The following is a 23,762-nucleotide window of genomic DNA, read 5'->3' on the forward strand; positions in this document are numbered from 1 at the left end:
GCAGCTCGGCCCAGTGGCAAATTTGTTCGGCCTGCGCGGCTAGAGCTCTGTACTGAGTGCCGCCTTGTCGATTTATGTAGGCCACTGCTGTCGTGTTGTCCGACATCACTCGGACAGTCAACCCTTCCAGGGTCACTTGAAAGGCCAGGAGAGCCAGAAACACCGCTTTCAACTCCAGGCGGTTGATAGACCACTCCGACTAGTCGGGCGTCCACAGACCCTGGGCATGCTTCCCCTGGCAATATGCACCCCAGCCCTTCAGGCTGGCATCTGTCACCACTAGGCACCAATCGGGGAGCGCCAGCGGTATTCCCCGCCGCAACATGCTGTACGAGAGCCACCACTCCATACTGAGGCGGGCCGCAGGGAGCCAAGAAAGTCTGCACTGATAATCCTGAGATACTGGAGACCATCGTTGAAGTAGAGAATACTGTAGAAGTCTCAGGTGCGCTCTCGCCCATGGCACCACTTCCAAGGTGGCCGTCATCGATCCCAACTGCTGGACAATGTCCCAAGCTCGCGGGCGGGGCATCCTCAGGAGCAGACGGACCTGATTCTGAAGCTTGCACCGCCTTTGCTCGGGAAGAAACACATAGCCCGAGGCTGTGTCGAACCTGGCCCCCAAATATTCTAGAGATTGCGAGGGGGTCAGGTAACTTTTGGCCATATTGACGACCCAGCCCAGAGATTGAAGGACTGAAACCACTCTGGCTGTAGCCAGATGACTCTCTTTTTCTGAGTCTGCTCTGATGAGCCAGTCGTCTAGGTACGGGTGAACCCGGATACCCTCTCGCCTGAGAAAGGCAGCTACTACCACCATTACCTTGGAGAAGGTTCGGGGAGCTGTGGCGAGGCCAAAAGGCAAGACACGAAACTAGAAATGTTTTCCCAACACTGCAAACCGCAGAAACTTCTGGTGCGGGGGCCAAATTGGTATGTGCAAGTAAGCTTCTTTCAGGTTCAGAGACGTGAGAAACTCTCCTGGCTGTACCGCCGCAATGACAGAGCGCAGGGTTTCCATATGAAAATGCCGCACTCTTAAGGACTTGTTTAGCTCTTTGAAGTCCAGGATCGGGCGAAAAGACCCGCCTTTTCGTGACACCACAAAGTAAATGGAGTAGCGGCCTAGACCTTGTTCAGCAGGAGGCACCGGGGTCACAGCCCCTATCTGGCACAGACTGTGCAGTCTCCTCTACCGCCGCCCGTTTGGTGGCAGAACCGCATCGGGACTCCACAAACACGTCTCTCACCTGGGCATCGAATTCTATTCGGTATCCATCTCTGATCAAGTCCAAGACCCACTGATCTGCAGAGATTTTGGCCCACTCCTTGAAAAACAGGGAAAGTCTTCCTCCGATGACAGGAAACAAGGAGGGGGCTGGCGCACCATCATTGAGAGGGTCGCCCCTGAACCGGCAGCTGCGGAATGTTTGTCCGAGCGAAAGGAGTTTCTCTGCTGAAAGCGGGGACGAGAAGTGAACCCAGCAGCACGCCCCGGGCGGTACCTTCTAGCTTCACAGAAGCGAGGTCTGTAAGAGGAGCGGACCGCCTGACCCTTAGAGGAAGGCTTCGGCCTATCTTCAGGCAAGCGCTGAGGTTTGGAATCCCCCAGGCCTTTAACAATGTTTTCCAGCTCCTCACCAAACAGGAGAAGGCCTTGAAAGGTCAACTTCACCAACCTTTGCTTAGAGGCCATGTCCGCCGCCCAATGTCGTAGCCAAAGAGTGCGGCGAGCCGCCACTGCTACAGCCATTTGTTTAGCCGAAGCTCTGACCATATCAAAAAGGGCGTCAGCCAAAAAGGACAAGGCCGACTCCATCCGCGGAGCCACTTCAGATAAGGTCTCCGCTTCATCACCGGGCTGTTCCACTGCTTGCTGTAACCAAGCCAGGCAGGCTCTAGCAGCATAACAACTGCATGTAGACGCCCGAATAGCGAGACCTGCCAAATCAAAGGACCGCTTCAGAGCTGAATCAAGCCTGCGGTCTTGAATATCCTTCAGGGCAACACCTCCTTCAACAGGGAGGGTAGCTCTCTTTCTCACAGCTGTGACCAGGGCATCCACTTTAGGCATTGCAAAGCGAGCCAAATGTTCCTCACTCAGAGGGTATAATTGCCCCATAGCCCTGGCAACCTTCAAAGGTCCCTTGGGGTCAGCCCATTGAACCGAAATAAGCTCTTGGATGGAGTCATGCAAAGGAAAGGCTCAAGCAGGCTTTTTGGTGCTAGCCATCCTTGGATTAACAGAGGAGGCTGTGCCACTCCCAGGATCTTCAAATCGAGAGGGCTTGTAAGGCATCTGAAATAAGCGCTGGCAGCTCCTCTCAGTGGAAAATCCTCACCGCAGACGGATCATCAAGCTCCTGTGGCAATTCTGCACCCGACTCTGGCTCCTCAGCCCAAGAAGTTCTGCCAGACCCCTCAGAATCCTCATAGGGGGGTGCGCCACACTCAGAAGGGGAATTAGCCCTTCTGCGTTTATCAGGAGGCTAAGAAATAGGCAAAGCCAACTCCAAAAGGCCAGGATCCACCGGAGGGGCAGGCAGAGGGTCTGAAGATCCCTGTGGAAGAGCTCTTTTAAGCATGTATGCCCTATGCAGCATTAAAACAACATCAGGGGAGAAAATCGCTCCCTGACCGCCTGGATCCTGCCCAGGGCCATCAGCTCTATTATTAGCCTCACTCAGAGGACCCCCCCCCCCCCTAGATTCAGGGCTCTCCGTCGCAACGGAGGCCGCGCCATGTGGAAAATCCAAAATGGCGTCCGCTGTCAGCTCAGAGTGCGAAAGATCGCCGCTCGCCATGCTCGGGCCGGCTCTATCGTCTGTACAGCACGAATTACAGAGCCCCGCTGCTGATTTTGGCTTGCCAGATTGAGAACAGCGCTTTACAGTCTCCGCAGCCATCACCGAAAACGGCGGTAAAATTCAAAAATGGCAGTTCGCGCCAAAAAACCTCCCGATCGCGGGCCCACCCCGGAGGAGTCAGAAAACACTCTTACCTCACTAGACCGAGTATCACAGCTCCGGTCCAGCAGAAGAATCTCAAAAAAAACCTCTTTTCCAAGATCGCTTTTTTTTTTTTTTTTTTTAACGCTGTGAGGAAAGCAGAGGCAAAAGATGTAAATAAAATCACTCCGGAGGCTCAGATAAGTGGGAAAAGCAGGGAAAGGCGAACCAATGTGCCTGCATCCACTGAGTGGGAAAGGACAGGGAAAAGCAAGCTAATATGTCCACATCCACGGGGGCATGGGTAAGGCAGGGAAAGGGCTGACCTATGTGCCTTCAAAGTGAAGCTGCTATAGCCTCTAACACCCCGGCTAACAACTGGCAAGCCAGGAGCCACCCCCAGGCAGATTTTTGATGGAGCTCGAAGAAGCTGCAGCCACCCTGCTTGGGGAGATAGAGAATACTGGAGGCAGTGGAGCTAGCTGGCCATGAGGCACTGTGAAATGTTGAGTGCTCTCTATCTCCCCCTGCTGGTTGAAGGACACAACCCATACGTAATGGCTTCATCTGCTTGATGACAAGGAATATTAGTTAGCATCCAGTTAATTCTCCCCTGTATATGTGCTAGCATTCTATAACATGCATGCACAAGTGGCGTCTAACTTTAGGCATCCTATTATAGAACAGGTATGTAATTAAATCGAATTAACACATGTGAATTACGTAATGCATATTATAAGTTAGGTGCTTAGACTTATTTTCTAATGCCCGTTACTCTACCTGACCTATATATCAGGCTTATCCAACCTAAGGCCCGTCAATCTCATTTTCTTGGTCTGCAGAAGCTCCAGGTAAAGTCCTCTCATAAGATCAGTTTCTCTACTGCAATTGGTCTAACCAGGAGCTTGAGCCGCATGGCACCGGAAGTTGAGGCTGTTCCTGTGGTATCATATCTCATGAAACTTAATACTGCAAGATCAACCTCAACTTCCAATACCGTGCGGCTCATCCTCGTGGTGAAACCAGTCGTGGCCGAGAAGCAGGTATCCCATTGGAGGGCTTCACATGGCAGGGAAGCAAGTCTCCATCGAAGGTCAGGGGAACAAGAGTGTGAAGGCAGTGGGGTGGGGTGGGATGTGTTATGGTGCAGTAAGAAGGTACTTCTAAGAGAGTTTTGCAGCTTCTGAAGAACAAGCTTTATTTTAAAATATCCAGGTCACAGATGTTTGAATAATTTCTGTATTTTATTGAAATTATATGTAACTTGCATGTTTGGCTGTTGTACAAATACTAGGAGGAAATAATGTTTTAAAAGAGAAAACATTTCATTTTCATTTATTTCCAAAATGAACACGTAACCCTTAATAAGGATGGCAAATGTGCATCAGGTTGGCTTGCACATTTCAGAGCTGTAAATCAGAGACAGAATGCATGACAGCAGAGGGGATAAATATGAGACAGCAGGGGGGATACATATGAAAGACATATGAGAGAGGGAGGGTAGGTGACATCAGGTGGGGATAGATATGAGACAGTAGGGGGTACCTTTGAGAAAGAGAATGGGTGGCAGCAGGGGGATACAAATTACAGACAGAGATAGAGAATGGGTGAAGGCAGGGGGCATGGAAGAGCATTTTCATATACAAGAAAGAGCATGAATGTACTCAGGTGCACACACACATGGTCTTAGCCCTCCGAATGTTATGAAATATTAAATGTGCCCCCCAATAAAAAAGGTTGGGCAAGCCCGATATATATGTTTCATCTTTGCTTACACCCTATTTTGCTATTAAAATGTTTTACCGTGTATTGTGTTGACATTATAAGTAGTATACTATGCCATACCTTGTATTTGAGTATTTTTACTGCTGTAATTGTCTATTGCTTATTTGACTTATTCTTCCCGTACACCGCCTTGAGTGAATTCCTTCAAAAAGGCAGTAAACAAATCCAAATAAATAAATAAATAAATATCCAAGCCAGTTCACTTTATATCATACTGGAGTTCTATTGACATTCATCAGTCCCAAAAGCCACTATTCGTCATTTTGCCTATTGCAAATAAAACAAAGTTACTTACCTGTAGTAGATGTTCAAGGACAGCAAGATACATATACTTACACGTGGGGTAATTTCATTTTTAAGAGTTCATCATACACTGTCCTGCTCGCTGTCAGGTGGGACCTAGCCAGTCGAGTCTCTAGCTAATAGAAATCAACTTCAAGGGCAGGCAGGAGGGTATATGAAAACAAGCATCCTGCTACAGGTAAGCAATTGTTTTCTCTGAGGAGAAGGAAACATTCTCACATTTGGCACTCCCTAGCTACAGGCTGCCTTCAACCAAACATAAAACTAATTGCCCTGCAATATAACAAGAATAGTCTTTAACTCATTCACTCGTGTGCGTGTGTGTTGGGGTTCTCAACCCACTTTGAGACACCTAGCAATTAAGATTTTCAGGATATCCTCAATGAATATGCATACCAGATTTGCATATAACCAAGGCACTGCATGAAAATCTAGCTCATACATATTTGAGATCCTGAAAACCAGACAGACTAAGTGCATCCCTAGGACTAGGTTGAGAAACCCTGATAACATAGTAAACGATGGCAGATAAAGACCTGAACGGTCCCATCTAGTCTGCCGAACAGTCACACTCATTATCAAGTCATGATTAAACTCTTTGGCATTTCTGGGACATAGACCACTGAAGTCCGCCCAGCCGTGTCCTTAGTTTCCAACTACCGAAGTTGCCATCAAAGTCCACTCTATCCAAATCCGTCTTGTCAACTGCAGGACACAGACCACAAAAGTCTGCCCAGCACTGTCATAAGTACATAAGTAGTGCCATACTGGGAAAGACCAAAGGTCCATCTAGCCCAGCATCCTGTCACCGACAGTGGCCAATCCAGGTCAAGGGCACCTGGCACGCTCCCCAAACGTAAAAACATTCCAGACAAGTTATACCTAAAAATGAGGAATTTTTCCAAGTCCATTTAATAGCGGTCTATGGACTTGTCCTTTAGGAATCTATCTAACCCCTTTTTAAACTCCGTCAAGCTAACCGCCCGTACCACGTTCTCCGGCAACGAATTCCAGAGTCTAATTACACGTTGGGTGAAGAAAAATTTTCTCCGATTCGTTTTAAATTTACCACACTGTAGCTTCAACTCATGCCCTCTAGTCCTAGTATTTTTGGATAGCGTGAACAGTCGCTTCACATCCACCCGATCCATTCCACTCATTATTTTATACACTTCTATCATATCTCCCCTCAGCCGTCTCTTCTCCAAGCTGAAAAGCCCTAGCCTTCTCAGCCTCTCTTCATAGGAAAGTCGTCCCATCCCCACTATCATTTTCGTCGCCCTTCGCTGTACCTTTTCCAATTCTACTATATCTTTTTTGAGATACGGAGACCAGTACTGAACACAATACTCCAGGTGCGGTCGCACCATGGAGCAATACAACGGCATTATAACATCCGCACACCTGGACTCCATACCCTTCCTAATAACACCCAACATTCTATTCGCTTTCCTAGCCGCAGCAGCACACTGAGCAGAAGGTTTCAGCGTATCATCGACGACGACACCCAGATCCCTTTCTTGATCCGTAACTCCTAACGCGGAACCTTGCAAGACGTAGCTATAATTCGGGTTCCTCTTACCCACATGCATCACTTTGCACTTGTCAACATTGAACTTCATCTGCCACTTGCACGCCCATTCTCCCAGTCTCGCAAGGTCCTCCTGTAATCGTTCACATTCCTCCTGCGACTTGACGACCCTGAATAATTTTGTGTCATCGGCGAATTTAATTACCTCACTAGTTATTCCCATCTCTAGGTCATTTATAAATACATTAAAAAGCAACGGACCCAGCACAGACCCCTGCGGGACCCCACTAACTACCCTCCTCCACTGAGAATACTGGCCACGCAATCCTACTCTCTGCTTCCTATCTTTCAACCAGTTCTTAATCCATAATAATACCCTACCTCCGATTCCATGACTCTGCAATTTCTTCAAGTTCAAGATTACTGGAGTTCATCAAAGTCCTCTCCAGTTCACCCAAAACCAGACTGCCATATGCGGGACTCAGACCGTACAAGCCTGCCCAGCACTGGCCTTAGATCTTCACAAATAGAAAGGCCTTAGATCTTCACAGCAGGGTCACCATGTAAAGTTCAACTCGACATGCAAACATCCACACACTTCTAAACCCCAAATAAATTCTGAGAACTGCCTGGCTATATTAACTGGGTCAGGGAGTCCTGTTCCAACAATAATACAATGTTAAATATGTGGCTGGAAGACCATGTTGTAGCCCTGCAAGGCTCCTCTATCAAGACTGATCTCAATTGGGCTACATTGTGAGCTGTGACATATAGTCTGCTACACAACAGGAGACAGTATGTTGCCAACTGCAGCCCAATCCTGTTTATATCAAAAGAAACAAAAACCTGGGTGGTTCTATGTACTTTAATCCGCTCCAGATAGGACAAGGCTTTCCTAGTCTAAAGGGTACAGTGCACTTTCACCTATACGGGCGAAAGATTTTGGAAAAAATGCCAGATGTAAAAGATTGAATTCCATCACCCCCTCACACACTCATCTTAAAGTGTGGTATATATCATTCAATGCAAAAAATGTGAAGGGTGCTGTATTGGACAAACAAGACAGATGCTAAAGACAAGATTCAATCTACATAGACATATTAAGCATGACAACTACAAGCAGGAAGTCACCTCTGTGGGACAGCGGTTTACAAAACCAGAACACTGCATGAACGAATTTATGTGGTGAGAATACTAAAAGGAAACTTCAAGACTATCCAGGAACGTAAGCTCTTTGAAGTTAAAATGAGAAAATATCCCCTCCGAAGGGACACCACCTTGTAGTGGTGGAGGGGCTTCTGTGTTTCAATGACTCAGAGGGCTATGCTGAAGGGTTACCCATATCAGACAGGCCTCTGAGGAGAAACCAGACAAAGAGTGTCCCAAACTGGGAGAGTGATAAGATGGTGACCTGAAGTTAGTGTGCCCAGCGGCCCTCTGAAGTTTTATCTTCTTTATGTAAATTCCCTCTCTGCAATTGCACTTTCCTTAACTGAGAGGAAGGGAACAACCGGCGGTCAGCTGCTGATGACCAGCGTTTTGTCCCCTGAGCAGCAAGTGCAGGACCGTTGTGCGTCAAACTGCCCACAGATGAAAGGGTTGGCGAGTCCTTTGATTAGTGCCTCAGAAGGAGCGTCGACACACTTGGACCTGGAAAAACAACTCCATCGCTCCCAAATTATTCAACCACCATGTGCAAAGAAATGGAGGAGTGAGTTAGAGGCATATGCTGAAACGGAGGACGTTTACAGCAGAATCAGCGGAACCACTCCTAAACACCTCAAGAGAAATCACCTTGGAGTTTTTGGCTTCCGTGGAGGTTACATTGAATGCCATCTGGAAGGCGCTTCGGGACCTGACAGCGGTAGTAAATAACTTTGTTTCAGATATAATCTTATTGGAGAGTTACATGGACAATTTGACTGAACCCTTTGAGAGTGAAAAATTGATATAATAATTTAAGTTCTACACAAGCTAAAAGTGGTTATGATCCTGAAAATGATAATGGACCAGAAACTTTGAATGATAAGGTGGATGTTATTGTGGATGATTAATGTCGAGATTATTGTTTTTCCCAGAGTTCCAGGTATAACTCCTAAAGTTTTCCTCAGAAATATTTCCTTAATTATTACTTCGAAAGGAGTGAAGCCTGTGAAAACCGGGATTGCTTTAATCAGTGGGATTTGAATTAGAGACTTAAGTATATGTATTGTTAAATAATTTCTGGTTTTTAAAAGAGAGAGAATGTAAGTAGATGTATTATTTCTAACTAAAATCTGGACAATAAGTATACTCTCAATGAAATGAATTGATTATACACCGTATTTGGTCTTGAAGAAGCCAACCAGATGATCAATGTGGAATAATGAATTAGATGAGAAATATCTAGGGATAATCAGGTTAATACCATGTTTTCTTTTTTCTGTTTACTGTTTAATTGATCTCCTTGTCTTATCTCACGCTCCCTATTTTTATTCACTTTGTGGTCTAAGAAAGAGAAAGATTGTATATAATCCATAAATCTAGTTGGGATTGTTTTCTTCTTATCTTGTATTAATGTGCAGTCAACTCTGTATTACTGTTTCAAGTGACCCTTGTAAAATGAAAAATTATAAATGATTTAAAAATGAGAAAATATTTTGACACCCACCAGACAGGACATGATATATCACATAATAAACCATAAAATTATATTGCTTTGTTACCCTCTTATCAGCCATCCATCTCTCCCTGTCTTCTCACCCACCCAGCTCATCACCCCACTCCTCTTCCAGTGAAACTGTCATTGGAATGCTTTTGTGTTTCGCTCATATATTCTGATACGAGAGTGAGAGTCGAATATAGGGAAAGGCTTGGTCGGACGCTGTTGGTGATCCAGGGAGCGGACGAGGATAGGGCTCGAGAACTGCTCACGAGCTGCTCCAGTGACTCCGGTGGCCCACAGTGCACAACCCAAGGTGCCATCACACGCGGGCAGCCGCGGCTGACCCCAGCTGGTACCTCACGTCGCTTGCCTGCTGACAAAGCAGCCAACGAAAATTGGCCACGCTTACCCGAGCGAGGGTGAACAGAAGGGACCGCCGACTTCCCCGGAGTGGAACGGAATGGCCAGTTGGAGGCGGCCACGCATGCAGGGCAGTAAACGAGCTGATGCCACAACTGACCAGGCACAGGGGCTCGACTTGTGACCCAGGTCTGCTGCGAGACCGTAGTGCTGCCCTGGGTCGATTCGGGCCACATCCTCGAGAGAAAGGACCTCAACTTCTTCCGACGGACCTCCCCCTGGACGGATTGCAGCCAGCAAGGATCAGGGCGGCTCACACGCCGGCGCTCTGCTGTACTCCCGACTTCACAGGGAGAAACAGTAATGCCTTGATTGGGGAGACTCACGAGAGTTGGATGGACTCACCCCATGATCGCTGACCCCTTTGATACGGAAAAAAATCACTAAAACCATCCCACATCGCCTGATCGGTATAATACAGAAGCCTGCAATTCCACCAACTCGACCCAACCAGACCCATGCTGAGGACGCTGGACGAGGACAGAGGGGATGGACGAATCCATAGCTCTAGCACTGCAGCTCGTGAATAAGAATAAAGCGAAGAAAAAGTGCATGCTCCACAATGAACTTCCAGTACACATATATAATAATGTTAAGTAACTCTTTGGAATAAAGCCCTAGTTGTTATGTTGTTTAGCCAGGCAGGATAGTATCCTAACTTCATGGAGAGGTTGCTCTAGCCAGTACCTTGCATAGTCAGACAGGATAATATCTTAAAGTCATTAAAGGAGTACTCTAGCCAGTATTATGTTTAGTTGAGCAGGATAATATATGTATAGTTACCCAGGATAATATTTTTTAAATCAATGTATCATTCTATTGTCTAATGACCTAATCCTCTAATGCTTCTGACTGCTTTCTATCCTCAAATAACTGAATAACTCACACACGATCCCACTACACTTTATAAACTAACACTAACATGAACACCAACAAATTACTCTTCATCCAAAATGCACTCAAATCCCATTTCACAGACAGTAATATTCCCACACTACAAAAACCTCACACAATCCAATCAACACAATTATACAAAAAAATTTTTTAAAACATCGCACGGAAAATCCACAACTCACAGACACTATCAACAGAAAGGAAAGAAGGGAACCAACAAACCCACACTCCAAGAAGACAGACAGTTGATAGAAATCATTACAACCTCGAACCCAATGGAACCCCACCAACTAATTCAAATTGGCTATATAAACGCCAGATCGGTAGTTAACAAAACCATAACAATAACCGACTGGATCACAACTGACAATCTTGATTTCCTACTTATTAATGAAACTTGGATCCACGACCCCAAAGATCCCACAATCCTAGAGCTGTGCCCTCCAGGATACAAAATTACCCACTGGACCAGGAACGGAAAAAGGAGGAGGAGGAATAGCTATAATATATAACTCCCAATTCACAGTCACAACAGAAGCTGAATCCATTCTTCCCCAACTTGAAATAGCCTCAGTCAGAATCAATCACCCAACCCTCTATGACCACTTAGACCTTATCCTGTTTTACAGACCACCAAACAACTGGCAAGAATCCCAAACACACTTTATGGATTTCATTTCAAACACTTGTGTTTCCTCCCAAAACCTTCTCATAGCAGGCGACATGAACCTTCACCTTGAAGACACCAACCTAAGCAACGTATGAGAGTGCAAGGACTTCCTTCAACTATGGGAACTCCACCGGTCAAATATGCAGCCCACCCACAATAAAGGGCACACGCTAGATAGCATCACCTACAAATTCTCATCAGAACCAAATCTCACACTAATAGACACAAAATGGACAGCCACACCATGGTCGGATCACTACAGAGCAAACCTCTCCCTTCACTGGAAAACAAAAAATACTCAACAAAAACAAACCTATACTACAAGAGGCAAAATAGACCCACTAATATTTTGGCAACAATTCTACAACAACGAATGGACAGCTCTAACAGATTCCCTCCTATTTCTTAGCGAATGGGACAACAGATGCAGAACGGTACTAGACAGTATTGCACCGATTAAAACCAGAACTTCACGCAGAAATAACTCTATACCATGGTTTCATGAAGAACTAAAAGAACTAAAAACACAGGTCAGAAGACTAGAACGAGTGTGGAACAAGAAAAAAGACGAATCCACACTCAAAGACTGAAAACAACTACACAGAAAATACAAATATACCATCAAAAAAACTAAAAGATCATTTTACAAAACCAAAATTGGACCAAACTACAAGGATACACACAAACTCTTCTCACTCGTAAACAAACTACTAAATACTACACCGGTTACTTCCAACAACACAGACACCCCCATCTGCTACTAATCTAGCACTACTTCAAAGAAAAAATTATAAAAATTGTGACTCCTGCTGCCCAACAACTCAACTAATCATTCAAACCTCCTTGAATGTCTAGACCCAATTACCTGGGGAATACCCAGCAGACCGATCATGGACTAACTCTGAAACGCTCTCACCCAACGACATCTCACAATCGCTTGGAAAGATGCCAAGTCCCAATGCAAATTAGACATCTGCCCCTCTAGCCTTATCAGATCTGCCCCTCAACAATTCACAACAGACCTCACAAATCACCTAAATTACATGCTAAAAAATGGCCTATTCCCCACGGATAAAGGAAACATTCTTCTTACCCTGCTACTTAAAGATGCTACGAAAAATACAATGGACTTAACCAATTATCGCCCAGTAGCATCCATTCCGCTTATAACCAAACTCATGGAGGGCTTGGTGACGAAACAACTCACCGACTACCTAGATAAACACTCAATTCTACATGAGTCCCAATGAGGATTCCGGTCAAATCACAGTACAGAAACGGTGCTAGTGTCTGTAATGAACTCATTTAAACAATCAATTGCAACTGGCAACAACATACTCCTCTTACAATTTGATATGTCCAGTGCCTTTGACATGGTCAATCATGAAATACTATTACACATACTAGAATACTTCGGAGTTGGCGGTAAAGTTCTGAACTGGTTCAAAGGATTCCTGACCACAAGATCATACCAAGTAACAACGAACGCGGACACATCAGACCCATGGACACCCAAATGTGGAGTCCCCCAAGGATCCCCCCTTTCACCCACCCTCTTCAACCTTATGATGATACCCTTAGCTAAATTACTAGCTAACCAAAACCTCAACCCCTACATATATGCGGACGATGTCACGATCTATATCCCGTTTAAACATGATCTAAACAAAATCACCAACAAGATCAACCAAAGCCTCCAAATCATGCACTCCTGGGCAGATGTATTCCAATTAAAACTGAATGCTGAGAAAACACAATGTCTTGTACTCACCTCACAGCATAAGACAAACAACTTCACCACCATAACCACTCCAAACCTTTCTCTTCCTGTCTCAAACAACCTGAAAATCCTTAAGAGTCACCATTGATCGAAACCTCACACTCGAAACTCATGTGAAGAACACTACGAAAAAGATGTTCCACTCCATGTGGAAACTCAAAAGAGTAAAACCTTTCTTCCCAAGATCCATCTTTCGTATACAATCAATGGTAATAAGTCATCTGGACTACTGCACTGTATGCTGGCTGCAAAGAACAGACCATTAAGAAACTACAAACAGCCCAAAACACCGCTGCCAGACTCATATTTGGAAAACCAAAATATGAAAGTGCAAAACCCTTAAGAGAGAAACTCCACTGGCTCCCACTTAAGGAACGGATCACGTTCAAAATCTGCACGATAGTACACAAAATCATCCATGGAGACACCCCGTCCTACATGCTAAACGTCGTGGACCTGCCTCCCAGAAATGCCAAAAGATCATCACGAAAATTTCTTAATCTACACTTCCCCAGTTGTAAAGGTCTAAAATACAAACTTGTTCACGCGACCTCCTTCTCCTATATGAGTAAGCAGTTGTGGAACGCACTACCAGCTAATCTGAAAGCAATCGATGAAATATCCAACTTTCGTAAATCCCTGAAGACGTACCTCTTCAATAAGGCCTACAAAGAGACCCAATATTGCTTAACTATACCACCTCACCAATCCACTCTAATCCAAAAATCATCTTTCTATACCTATTTTATTAATACTTCTTTCCATCCTTAATCTCTTTGCATCAACAATTGTATCTGACATCCTGGTATGGCATTACCATAACAGAACTCTGTAAGCCACATTGAGCCTGCAAATAGGTGGGAAAATGTGGGATACAAATGCAATAAATAAATATTTGTCAACATTTGCTTATTTCTGATCTGAAGAAGGGTTACCTTTGAAAGCTAATCAAAAAATGTATTGTTAGTACAATAAAAAAGGTATTTTATATGTTTTGTTTTATTTCTATTTAATACCATCTCAGAAAGAAATGTAGGAGGCATGCACAATACTACTGTGACAATTTCATGTAAGAGGGATCAGCTACTAGAGCATGGAGCTCACTGACCCTGCAGGCTGAAGTAACCATCATAAAAATAGGACCTTCAAGGTTAGGTACTTCAAGTGGCAGTAATCTAGTGGCTCAAAAGAAGCTCTAAAATCAACCAGGTTGTAATGATGTTCAGGTCCCATAACACTGCAAGAGGCCTGAAGAGAGGCTTCAATAGCAACAAGCCCTGCGAAAACAAACAACTAAAATCCATTTCTTCAAGGATATTGCAAAAATGAAGGATTTTGATAACTTTGGTTTTTATTTGCAATAGCTAAATGATAAAGAATTGTGGCTTTTGGAACTGATGAGTGCCAATAGACCCACAGTATAGTATGTGGCAAGCTGCCTTGGCTAGCCTAAGTTCTGATGATCCTTTCTTCCACGTATATTTATATCACAAAAGGAACAGCCCCTCTTTTTCATCACATATTTATATAATAGTTACTTACAACATTGGGTGGTGGTTTAACAGTATTTAGTAATCCATTTGCCAGGGTTTCTGTAGAGACAACATAGGTGCCTTTATAAAACAGACTTGTACGATGAGCGCCAGCACTATAAGAATGTTCTTACACAAATTTATACTACTTTTGAATGTGTTAATTTGTGCATGTACACAGTATATATCGCAACTGTACCCACAAGAATTGTGTAGAGGCTATGTTGTGATATGCCTATTTTTATGCATATCCAGGAACGTACAATTTTTTTTTTTTTAACTTGTAAAGAGTCTTTATTGTTCGTATCAAAATTCCTTTACAAAAAGAAATGCACAATCCTTGAAAGCTTACAATTCACAGTAGCAATCTAAAAACTTAGACCCTAATCAAACTCCAGGTAAGTTGAACTACACACACTAACCACAACAGGAATTCAAATTCCACTTAAAGCATATAACATGACCCCATGTTTGTAAGTTTTTGTACCCCCAAGACCCGTATCCCCCTCCTCGCCCTCCCCCACTCCCCCGCCTGGCTCCTCCAAACCTCCCACCCCTAATATGTGCAATGTTTCAAAAAGGGCTCCCAGATCGCCTCCCATTTCATCTCTGTATGGGTCCGAACAGCTCGAAGTCTCTCCATTTCACAAAGGAACCAAAGTTTAGCCATCTTGACAATCCCTAGATTTCCACTGCCCATCACTACTCTTGCCGCCACCATTGCCTGTGATTTTGAAAGGCCCGGGTTTTTTTTTTTTTTTTTTAATATAAAAAACTCAGGAGACCACTTAATAGGTCTTTGGATCCATTGCTGCAATTTATTTATTTGACAAAACCATTAATTTCACTTCCTAATTTGATGAAAGGCTTGTCATTATACTTTGAAGTCTCAGGTTTCAAATTAAATGTGTAAATCAGAGGCCCTTGCGATTGGCATCCCCTTGCCGGTCTTGGATTTGCTTCAGCAGTCTCTCTCTCTTTTAAATGGGTGACGAAAGGTATAGCTTATTTGGGTGTTACGATCACCCACAATATATCTGAGTTTTCAGCTAACTATCCCTCCCTCTTGAAGATACTTTATAGGGATTTGGAGAAGTGGGATATGACCGACTTATCTTGGCTGGGTAGAATTGCGGTCTTGAAAAGATGAATGTCATGCCAAGATTGATGTACCTTTTTCAGGTTCTTCCAATTAGGGTTTCCGGGGTTTTTTTGAAGGGGGTGCAGGACAAATTGATCTGATTTATCTGGGCTAATAAGCGTTCTCCATTGCCCAGAGCTTTATTGTATAAGGATAGGAGAAAGGGGGGCCTTGGTGTTCCAAATGTTGTGTGGTATTATAGGGCGGCTCAAGCGCAAGCGGATTTTGAGTGGTATCATGACCATTCACATAAGTTATTGGTGAAGTTGGAGCAAGCGGAGGTAGGCTCTTGTCCGCTTAGGGCTTTGATGTGGCTTCCTCGTAAGCATAGGTCTTTAGGTATGGATTTGTGTCCATCGATCTATTCTACTTTTTTCTATTGGGATGGGCTATTTGATAGGCCTGAAGCAGTGTTATCTAAGTTGTCGCTGATAGCGCATAACCCACTCTTTCCTCCTGGGGTTTCTCTGGGGCCCTTTCATTGGTGGGAATCCTTGAGCTTGGTCTCTTGGGGCCAGTTGTTCGATGAAGACAGATTGATTTCATTTGTGTCTCTGCAGGAACAGTTCCCTATGTTGCCTAATGAATTGTTTGCATACTCTCAGTTGAGGCATTTTCTTCTTTCAAAGGAGACCCGGGCGGTTATTTTGCATGAGAACACTTTTCTAGAGAACTTGTGTGAAGATTCTAAAACTACCTGGGGACTTATTACATGTTTGTATTCCTTTTTACGCGGGCAGTTGGGTCCTAACCACGCCCATAGAGAGCGGTGGCATCAGGAATTAGGGGTGGTTATTGAAGAGGGAGATTGGGCCTTTTTTGAAAATAATTGTCCAAGATCTCTGTTTCAGTTCCCTTTCAGGAAAATGTGTAAAAGTGCTCTACCGGTGGTATCTGACTCCGGTTAGGCTTCATCACATGTTCCCTGGAGTCTCACCACTTTGTTGGCGTGGCTGTGGTCAAAGGGGAATTATAAGAAAAGGACATCACCCAAAGCCACTCAATCCCAAGACCCGCAGCCCCCCCCCCCCACCATTCACCCACCTACCCCTTCTTACCCCCAATAGCTCACACAAACATCCTCGAAGCCCAAATTTACAACTAAGTAAGAAACAAAGAGTTTCTTAGGTAAAATTCCGTTAACATTCAGAACTACCACAACTTTACTTAAGTACTGATTCAACTGGATGCTCAAATAGCTGTCCCAGTTGTCTTGGCTTTCCCTTCTACTCTCTTCCATTTCTGCAGCTTAGCTTTCACATTCACAATTGAATTAGCAGCCATCGGCGCTTCCGCCAGTCACTCCTATGTCCGATAATATCTTCCAAGCTTCCCCTACAGTACAAACGTGGTTGGTGCCTCTTACCCCCTGCAGTAAAACAAAGCACAAAGGGAAAGGCCCACCTATAGGGAAATTTTTGCTGGTTTAAGACCGCAAGTACTGGTTTCATTACCCTCCTCTGACTGAGAGTGTACTGAGCCAGGTCCTGAAAAACTGCTATTCTGGCTTCATTATATTCCACCGAAGACACCTGACGCGCCTTCTGTAGTATTTGTTCTTTCACAGGAAAGGCAGCAAATCGCACTATGATGTCTCTCGGCCTGTTGTCAGCTGGTTTTCCAAACGCCCTGTGTGTCCGGCCAATCTCCATCTCCTCCGACCCCAGGAGTTTGCCACAGATCACTTTAACAATTGTAGGGGCATCCTCCTTGTCTCCCACCTCAGGGACACCTCTCAAACAGAGATTGTTCCATCTACCACGGTTCTCGAGGTCGTCCAGTTTATATTGTAGCTCCTTATATGATGGTTATTTTTTTTAGGCACGAATCAGCATTGCCCTCCACGCGGTTCTCCAACTCCTCTACCCGACCTCAGAGCTCTAAAATCTCCTCCTTAAAGGTTTTAATATCTTCTCTGATGTCCGCTAGCGTTTTTGCTAGGTCTTTAAGAAAGCTCTGTACCTGCGCTGCGGAACCGACCTCTGACACTGACGCCGCATAGTCTGAATCGGAGAGGGGAAGGGAGGCATGGCGGTGTGGAGCATTCGTCGCCGACTTAACAGACTGCAACATGCTGTCTCTCCTGGCCACCGACATCCTCAGGATCTCTCAGCAAAATCAATTCAGCAAACCTGCCCCGATCTCCAGACAGGAAAAAAGGCACGCTTTGAGGCTGATGCAGGCAGATGGTGCTAGTTAAAGGTGAGGAAACAACAGAGCCCCAGAATCAAGCAGACATTAGGCAGAGTGACATCACTTCCCTCCATGTATGTACAATTTTATAGACACTTACCACTTGTACAACATGGTTTACACGGTAAAAAAAAAAAGCACCTTTTTCTAGAAAAAGGTGCTTTTTGTACGTGTAAACCATGTTCTACAAGTTAATATGCCTTGACTGACTGTGAGCGCTATAAAGCAGGGACCATCTTATGAGTTATCTAGTAGAATGTAAGAATAGCTATACTGGGTCAGACCAATGGTAAATCTAAGCCCAGTATCCTACTTCCACTAGTGGCCAATCCAGATCACAAGCACCTGGCAGAATCCCAAATAGCAGCAAAATTCCATGCTACCAATCCCAGGGCAAGTAGTGGCTTCCCCCATGTGTATCTCAATAGCAGACTATGGACTTTTCCTCCAGGAACTTGTCTAACCTTTTTTAAATCCAGATAGGCTACCATTGTTACCACATCCTCTGGCAAAAAGAGTTCCAGAGCTTAACTATTTGTTGAGTGAAAAAATATTTCCTCCTTTTCATTTTAAAAGTTACCATGTAACTTTACTGAATGTCCCCCTAGTCTCTGTACTTTTTTTAAGAGTAAAAAATAGATTCACTTTTACCTGTTCTACAGCAATCAGGATTTTGTAGACCTCAATGATTTCCCCCACTCAGCCATCTCTTTTACAAGCTGAAGAGTCCTGATCTCTAGCCTTTCTTCCCTTGAAAGGAGTTCCATCCCATCTCTCATTTTGGTCTCTCTTCTTTGAACCTTTTCTAATTCCACTATATCTTTTTTGAGATATGGCGACCAGAACTGAACGCAATACTAAAGGTGAGGTCGCAACATGGAGCGATACAAAGGCATTATAATATTGGTCTTTTCCATCCCTTTCCTAATAATTCTTAGAATCCTGTTTGCTTTCTTGGCCACCACCACACTGGATAGAAGATTTAATCATACTGCCTACAATGACATCTAGATCTTTTTCTTGGCTGAAGACTACTAAGGAGGACCTCAGCATCAGGTAACTATGATTTGAATTACTCCTCCCAATGTGCATCACAACTTTGCATTTGCCCACATTAAATTTAATCTGCCATTTGGATACCCAGTCTTCCAATTTCCTAAGGTCTTCCTGCAATTTTTCACACTCCGCAGTTTTAACAACTTTGAATAAATTTGCAGACGATACAAACTAATCACCTCACTTGTTCAGATTTCTAGATCATTTATAAATGTTAAATAAATCCTAGTACAGCTGCCCTGCAGCACTCCACTATTCACCCTCCTCCATTGAGAAAAATGGTCATTTAACCCTACCATGTTTTCTGTTCAATAACCAATTCCTAATCCACAACAGAACATTGCCTCCCATCCCATGGATAACTGTCAAAAGCTTTCTGAAAATCTAGATACAGTACATCAACCGGCTCACCTTTTATCCACATATTTATTCAAACCTTCAAAGAAAATGAAGCAAATTGGTGAGGTAAGAGTTCCCTTGGCTGAACTTATGCTGACTTTGTCCCATTAAACTATGTTTGCCTATGTGTTCCGTAATTTTATTCTTTATAATACTTTCCACTATTTTGCCCGGTACTGAAGTCAAGCACTTACTGGTCTGTGATTTCCCAGATCACACTGGAAACCTTTTTAAAAATCAACGTTATATTGGCCACCCTCCAATCTTCAGGTACTAAAGATTTAACAGGTTACAAATCACTAACAGCAGATCAGCAATTTCATGTACGAGTTATTTCCGTATCCTAGGGTGCATACCATCCAGCCTAGCTGATTTACTACTCTTTAATTTGCCAGTTTGGCTCAGTACATCTTCCAGGTTCACCAAGAATTCTTTCAGTTCCTCCAAATCTTCACCCTTGAAAAACATTTCTGGTACAGGTAGATCTCTTAAATCATCTTCCCTAAAGACTGATGCAAAGAATTTAGTCAGTCTCTACGCTAGCGCCTTGTCCTCCCTGAGTGCCCATTTTGCTCACTTCATGATCTAACAGTCCTATGGATTCTCTCACAGGCTTTCTACTTCTGATATACCTGAAAAGTTGTTTCTATGAGTTTTTGCCTGTGTGTTAAGTTTCTCTTCATATTCTCGTTTTGCCTTATCATTACTTTGCATCTAACTTGGCACTGCTCATATTGTTTCTTATTTTCTGTATTCAGATCCTTTTTTCCCCATTCTTTGAAGAATGTTCTTTTGGCTCTAATAGCCCCTTTCACTTCACCTTTTAACCATGCCATTTGCTCTTCTTCCACCTTTGTTAATACATGGAATATATCTGGTCTGAACTATAGAAATAAGTAGCAGCAAAAGATGACAAACAAATAGCTACTGCTGCTTGAACAGAATTTGTTTATTTTTTGCTAAGACTCAAAAGGGGAAAAGGTTTTGTGAATAGAAATATATATGGGAAAATTAGGTTCTTACCGTGATAATTTTCTTTCCTTTAGTCATAGCAGATGCAGCCATTACAGATGCGCTGTGTTCATCAACCAGCAGAGGGAGATAGAGAGCACACTTTTTTCAATGCCTCATACCAGCTTGCTCCACTGCCTCTCTTCAGTATTTGAAGCTTCCAAAGCAGTATGGCAAACCGCAATGGGAATAACATGAGCTTTCCTCACAGCGAACGATGGCCCTACAACAAAGGGCATTAACTCAGAATGGAGGGAATGAAACATCCTCCCGGAGGGCATAAACTCATCCTCCAGGAGAGAATAAACTCATCCTCCAAAACATGAAACTGGAGGGAATTAAGTCATCCTCCTTTAATTGAACAAGAATCCTGAAGACTGTTTTCCGACTTTCTCCCAAGGACGGAATCTCCAGGAAACACGAACAGAACCTGAAATAGATTTACAGCAGATAGCATCAGACAGGGAGGGATCATGGCTGCATCTGCTATGACTAAAGGAAAGAAAATTATCACGGTAAGAACCTAATTTTCCCTTCCTTGTCATCAAGCAGATGCAGCCATTACAGATGCGATGTATCAAAGCAATCCCTAGATAGGGTGGGAACAAGCCACACCACGCGCCAGCACTTGCGCTCCAAAATGTGAGTACCTCCTGGCAGCCACATCCAGCCTGTAATGTCGGGCAAAAGAAAGCCCATGTTGCTGCACTACAAATCTCTTGAAGAGAGAGTGCTCCAGTTTCAGCCCAAGAAGAGGAAATTCCTCTAGTGGAATACGCTGTAAAGGCATCAGGCGGAGGCCGGCCGGCAAGCAAATAAGCTGAAAAGATAGATTCTTTAAGCCAGCGGGCAATAGTGGCTTTAGACGCTGGAGACCCTCTGCGAGGACCTGATAGCAAAACAAACAGATGATCAGAGGTCGTGAAAGAGTGAATAACGCGCAGATACTGCAGCAGAGTACTGTGCACGTCCAACAGGTGCAATTGCCCAAAAGATTCTGGAAACTCCTCCTCGACAAAGGAGGGCAAGAAAATAGGTTGGTTTAGGTGAAACGCTGAAACCACCTTAGGCAAGAAGGAAGGCACGGTCCGAACCGTGACCCCGGACTCTGAAAACTGCAGAAAAGGGTCTCTACAGGACAGCGCCTGGAGCTCTGACACCCGTCTCGCCGAAGTAATGGCCACTAACAAGACGGCCTTCAGTGTCAAATCTTTCTCTGAAGCACGCCAAAGCGGTTCAAAGGGAGCACCCTGAAGGGCCTTCAGCACTAGCCCCAGGTTCCAAGCTGGACAAGGTACACGCACGGGAGGACGGAGCCGAAGCACCCCTCTAAGAAACCGTGCCACATCCGGATGAGCAGCTAAAGACACGCCTTCAACCTTGCCACGCAGGGAGGCCAACGCGGCCACTTGCACCCGCAGAGAATTATAGGCCAAGCCTTTTTGTACACCATCCTGCAAAAAGTCCAGAATCGGCGAGACAGGAGCCCGCAGGGGTGTGATCTCTCTGGAAGCACACCAGATTTCAAACTGGCGCCAAATCCTGGCATAAGCCACGGAAGTGGAACGCTTGCGGGCTTGCAGGAGAGTGGTAATTACTTTATTGGAACAGCCTCTGCCTCTCAATTGCGCCCTCTCAATCGCCAGGCCATAAGACCAAATCGGCCGGCGTCCTCCATGGTCACCCGACCCTGTGACAACAGGTTGGGAACCAGAGGTAACTGAAGGGGATCCTCTACGAGCATCTGTCGGAGGTCCGCATATCAAGGCCTCCTGGGCCAATCCGGGGCGACGAGAACCACTTCTCCTGGATGCAGCCGAATCCGCAGGAGCACTCGCCCTATCAAGGGCCACGGAGGGAACACATACAGTAGGCCCGGAGGCCAGGGTTGAGCCAAGGCATCCAACCCCACCGCGCGAGGATCTCTCCATCTGCTGAAAAAGCATGGGACTTTGGCATTGGTGCTTGTCGCCATTAGATCCATCACGGGCTTGCCCCACTTGGCACATATCTGCAGGAACACTTCGTCTGCAAGTTCCCACTCCGCTGGATCGATCTGATGCCTGCTTAGATAATCGGCTTGCACGTTACTCTGACCTGCAATGTGAGCTGCCGACAGAAACTGTAGATGCAGCTCGGCCCACTGGCAAATTTGTTCGGCCTGCGCGGCTAGAGCTCTGCACTGAGTGCCGCCTTGTCGATTTATGTAGGCCACTGCTGTCGTATTGTCCGACATCACTCTGACAGCCAATCCTTCCAGGGTCACTTGAAAGGCCAGAAGCGCCTGAAACACAGCTTTCAACTCTAGGCGGTTGATGGACCACTCCGACTCCTCGGGTGTCCATAGACCCTGGGCATGCTTCCCCTTGCAATGTGCGCCCCAGCCTTTCAGACTGGCATCTGTCACCACTAGGCACCAATCGGGGAGCACCAGCAGCATTCCTCGCCGCAGCATGCTGTCTGAGAGCCACCACTCCATGCTGTCGGGCCGCAGGGAGCCAAGAGAGTTTGCATCGGTAATCCTGAGATATTGGAGACCATCTTTGGAGTAGAGCATACTGTAGAGGTCTCAGGTGCGCTCTCGCGCAGGGCACCAGTTCCATGGTGGCCGTCATCGATCCAAGCAGCTGGACAATGTCCCAAGCTCGCGGGTGGGGCATCCTCAGGAGCAGACGGACCTGATTCTGAAGCTTGCACCGCCTTTGCTCGGGTAGGTACACATACCCTGAGGCTGTGTCGAACCTGGCCCCCAAATATTCTAGAGACTGCGAGGGGGTCAGGTGACTTTTGGCCAAATTGACGACCCAGCCCAGAGATTGAAATACTGAGACCACTCTGGCTGTTACATGCTGACTCTCTGCAGCAGAGTTTGCTCGAATGAGCCAGTCGTCCAGGTACGGGTGAACCCGAATACCCTCTTGCCTTAGAAAGGCAGCTACTACCACCATAACCTTCGAAAAGGTGCGGGGAGCTGTGGCGAGGCCAAAAGGCAAGACCCGGAACTGGAAATGCTTTCCCATCACCGCAAACCTCAGAAACGTCTGGTGCGGGGGCCAAATTGGAATGTGCAAGTAAGCTTCTTTCAGGTCCAGAGACGTGAGAAACTCTCCTGGCTGTACCGCCACAATGACGGACTGCAGGGTTTCCATGTGAAAATGCCGCACTCTCAGGGTTTAATTCTTTTAAGTCCAGAATAGGGCGAAAAGACCCTCCTTTTCGCGGCACCACAAAGTAGATGGAGTAGCGGCCGCAGCCGTGTTCGGCGGGAGGTACCGGGGACACGGCCCCTATCTGAATCAGACCTTGTAAAGTCTCCTCTACCGCCGCCCGTTTGGCGGCAGAACTGCATCGGGACTCCACAAACACGTCTCTTACAGGGGCGTCGAATTCTATTCTGTAACCGTCTCTGATCAGGTCCAAGACCCACTTATCTGAGGAAATGTTGGCCCACTCCT

The 23,762-nt window shown here is 45.3% G+C and overlaps 1 protein-coding gene across 1 annotated transcript in view; it reads right to left on the reverse strand.

The window, feature by feature from the left end:
• Positions 1-23,762, reverse strand: part of RTF1 (RTF1 homolog, Paf1/RNA polymerase II complex component) — a 212,769-nt gene that overhangs the window by 172,836 nt on the left and 16,171 nt on the right. The gene's annotated exons all lie outside the window — the stretch shown is intronic.

Source organism: Microcaecilia unicolor, chromosome 9 (assembly GCF_901765095.1).
Source record: "Microcaecilia unicolor chromosome 9, aMicUni1.1, whole genome shotgun sequence".
Classification (NCBI taxonomy): Eukaryota; Metazoa; Chordata; class Amphibia; order Gymnophiona; family Siphonopidae; genus Microcaecilia; species Microcaecilia unicolor.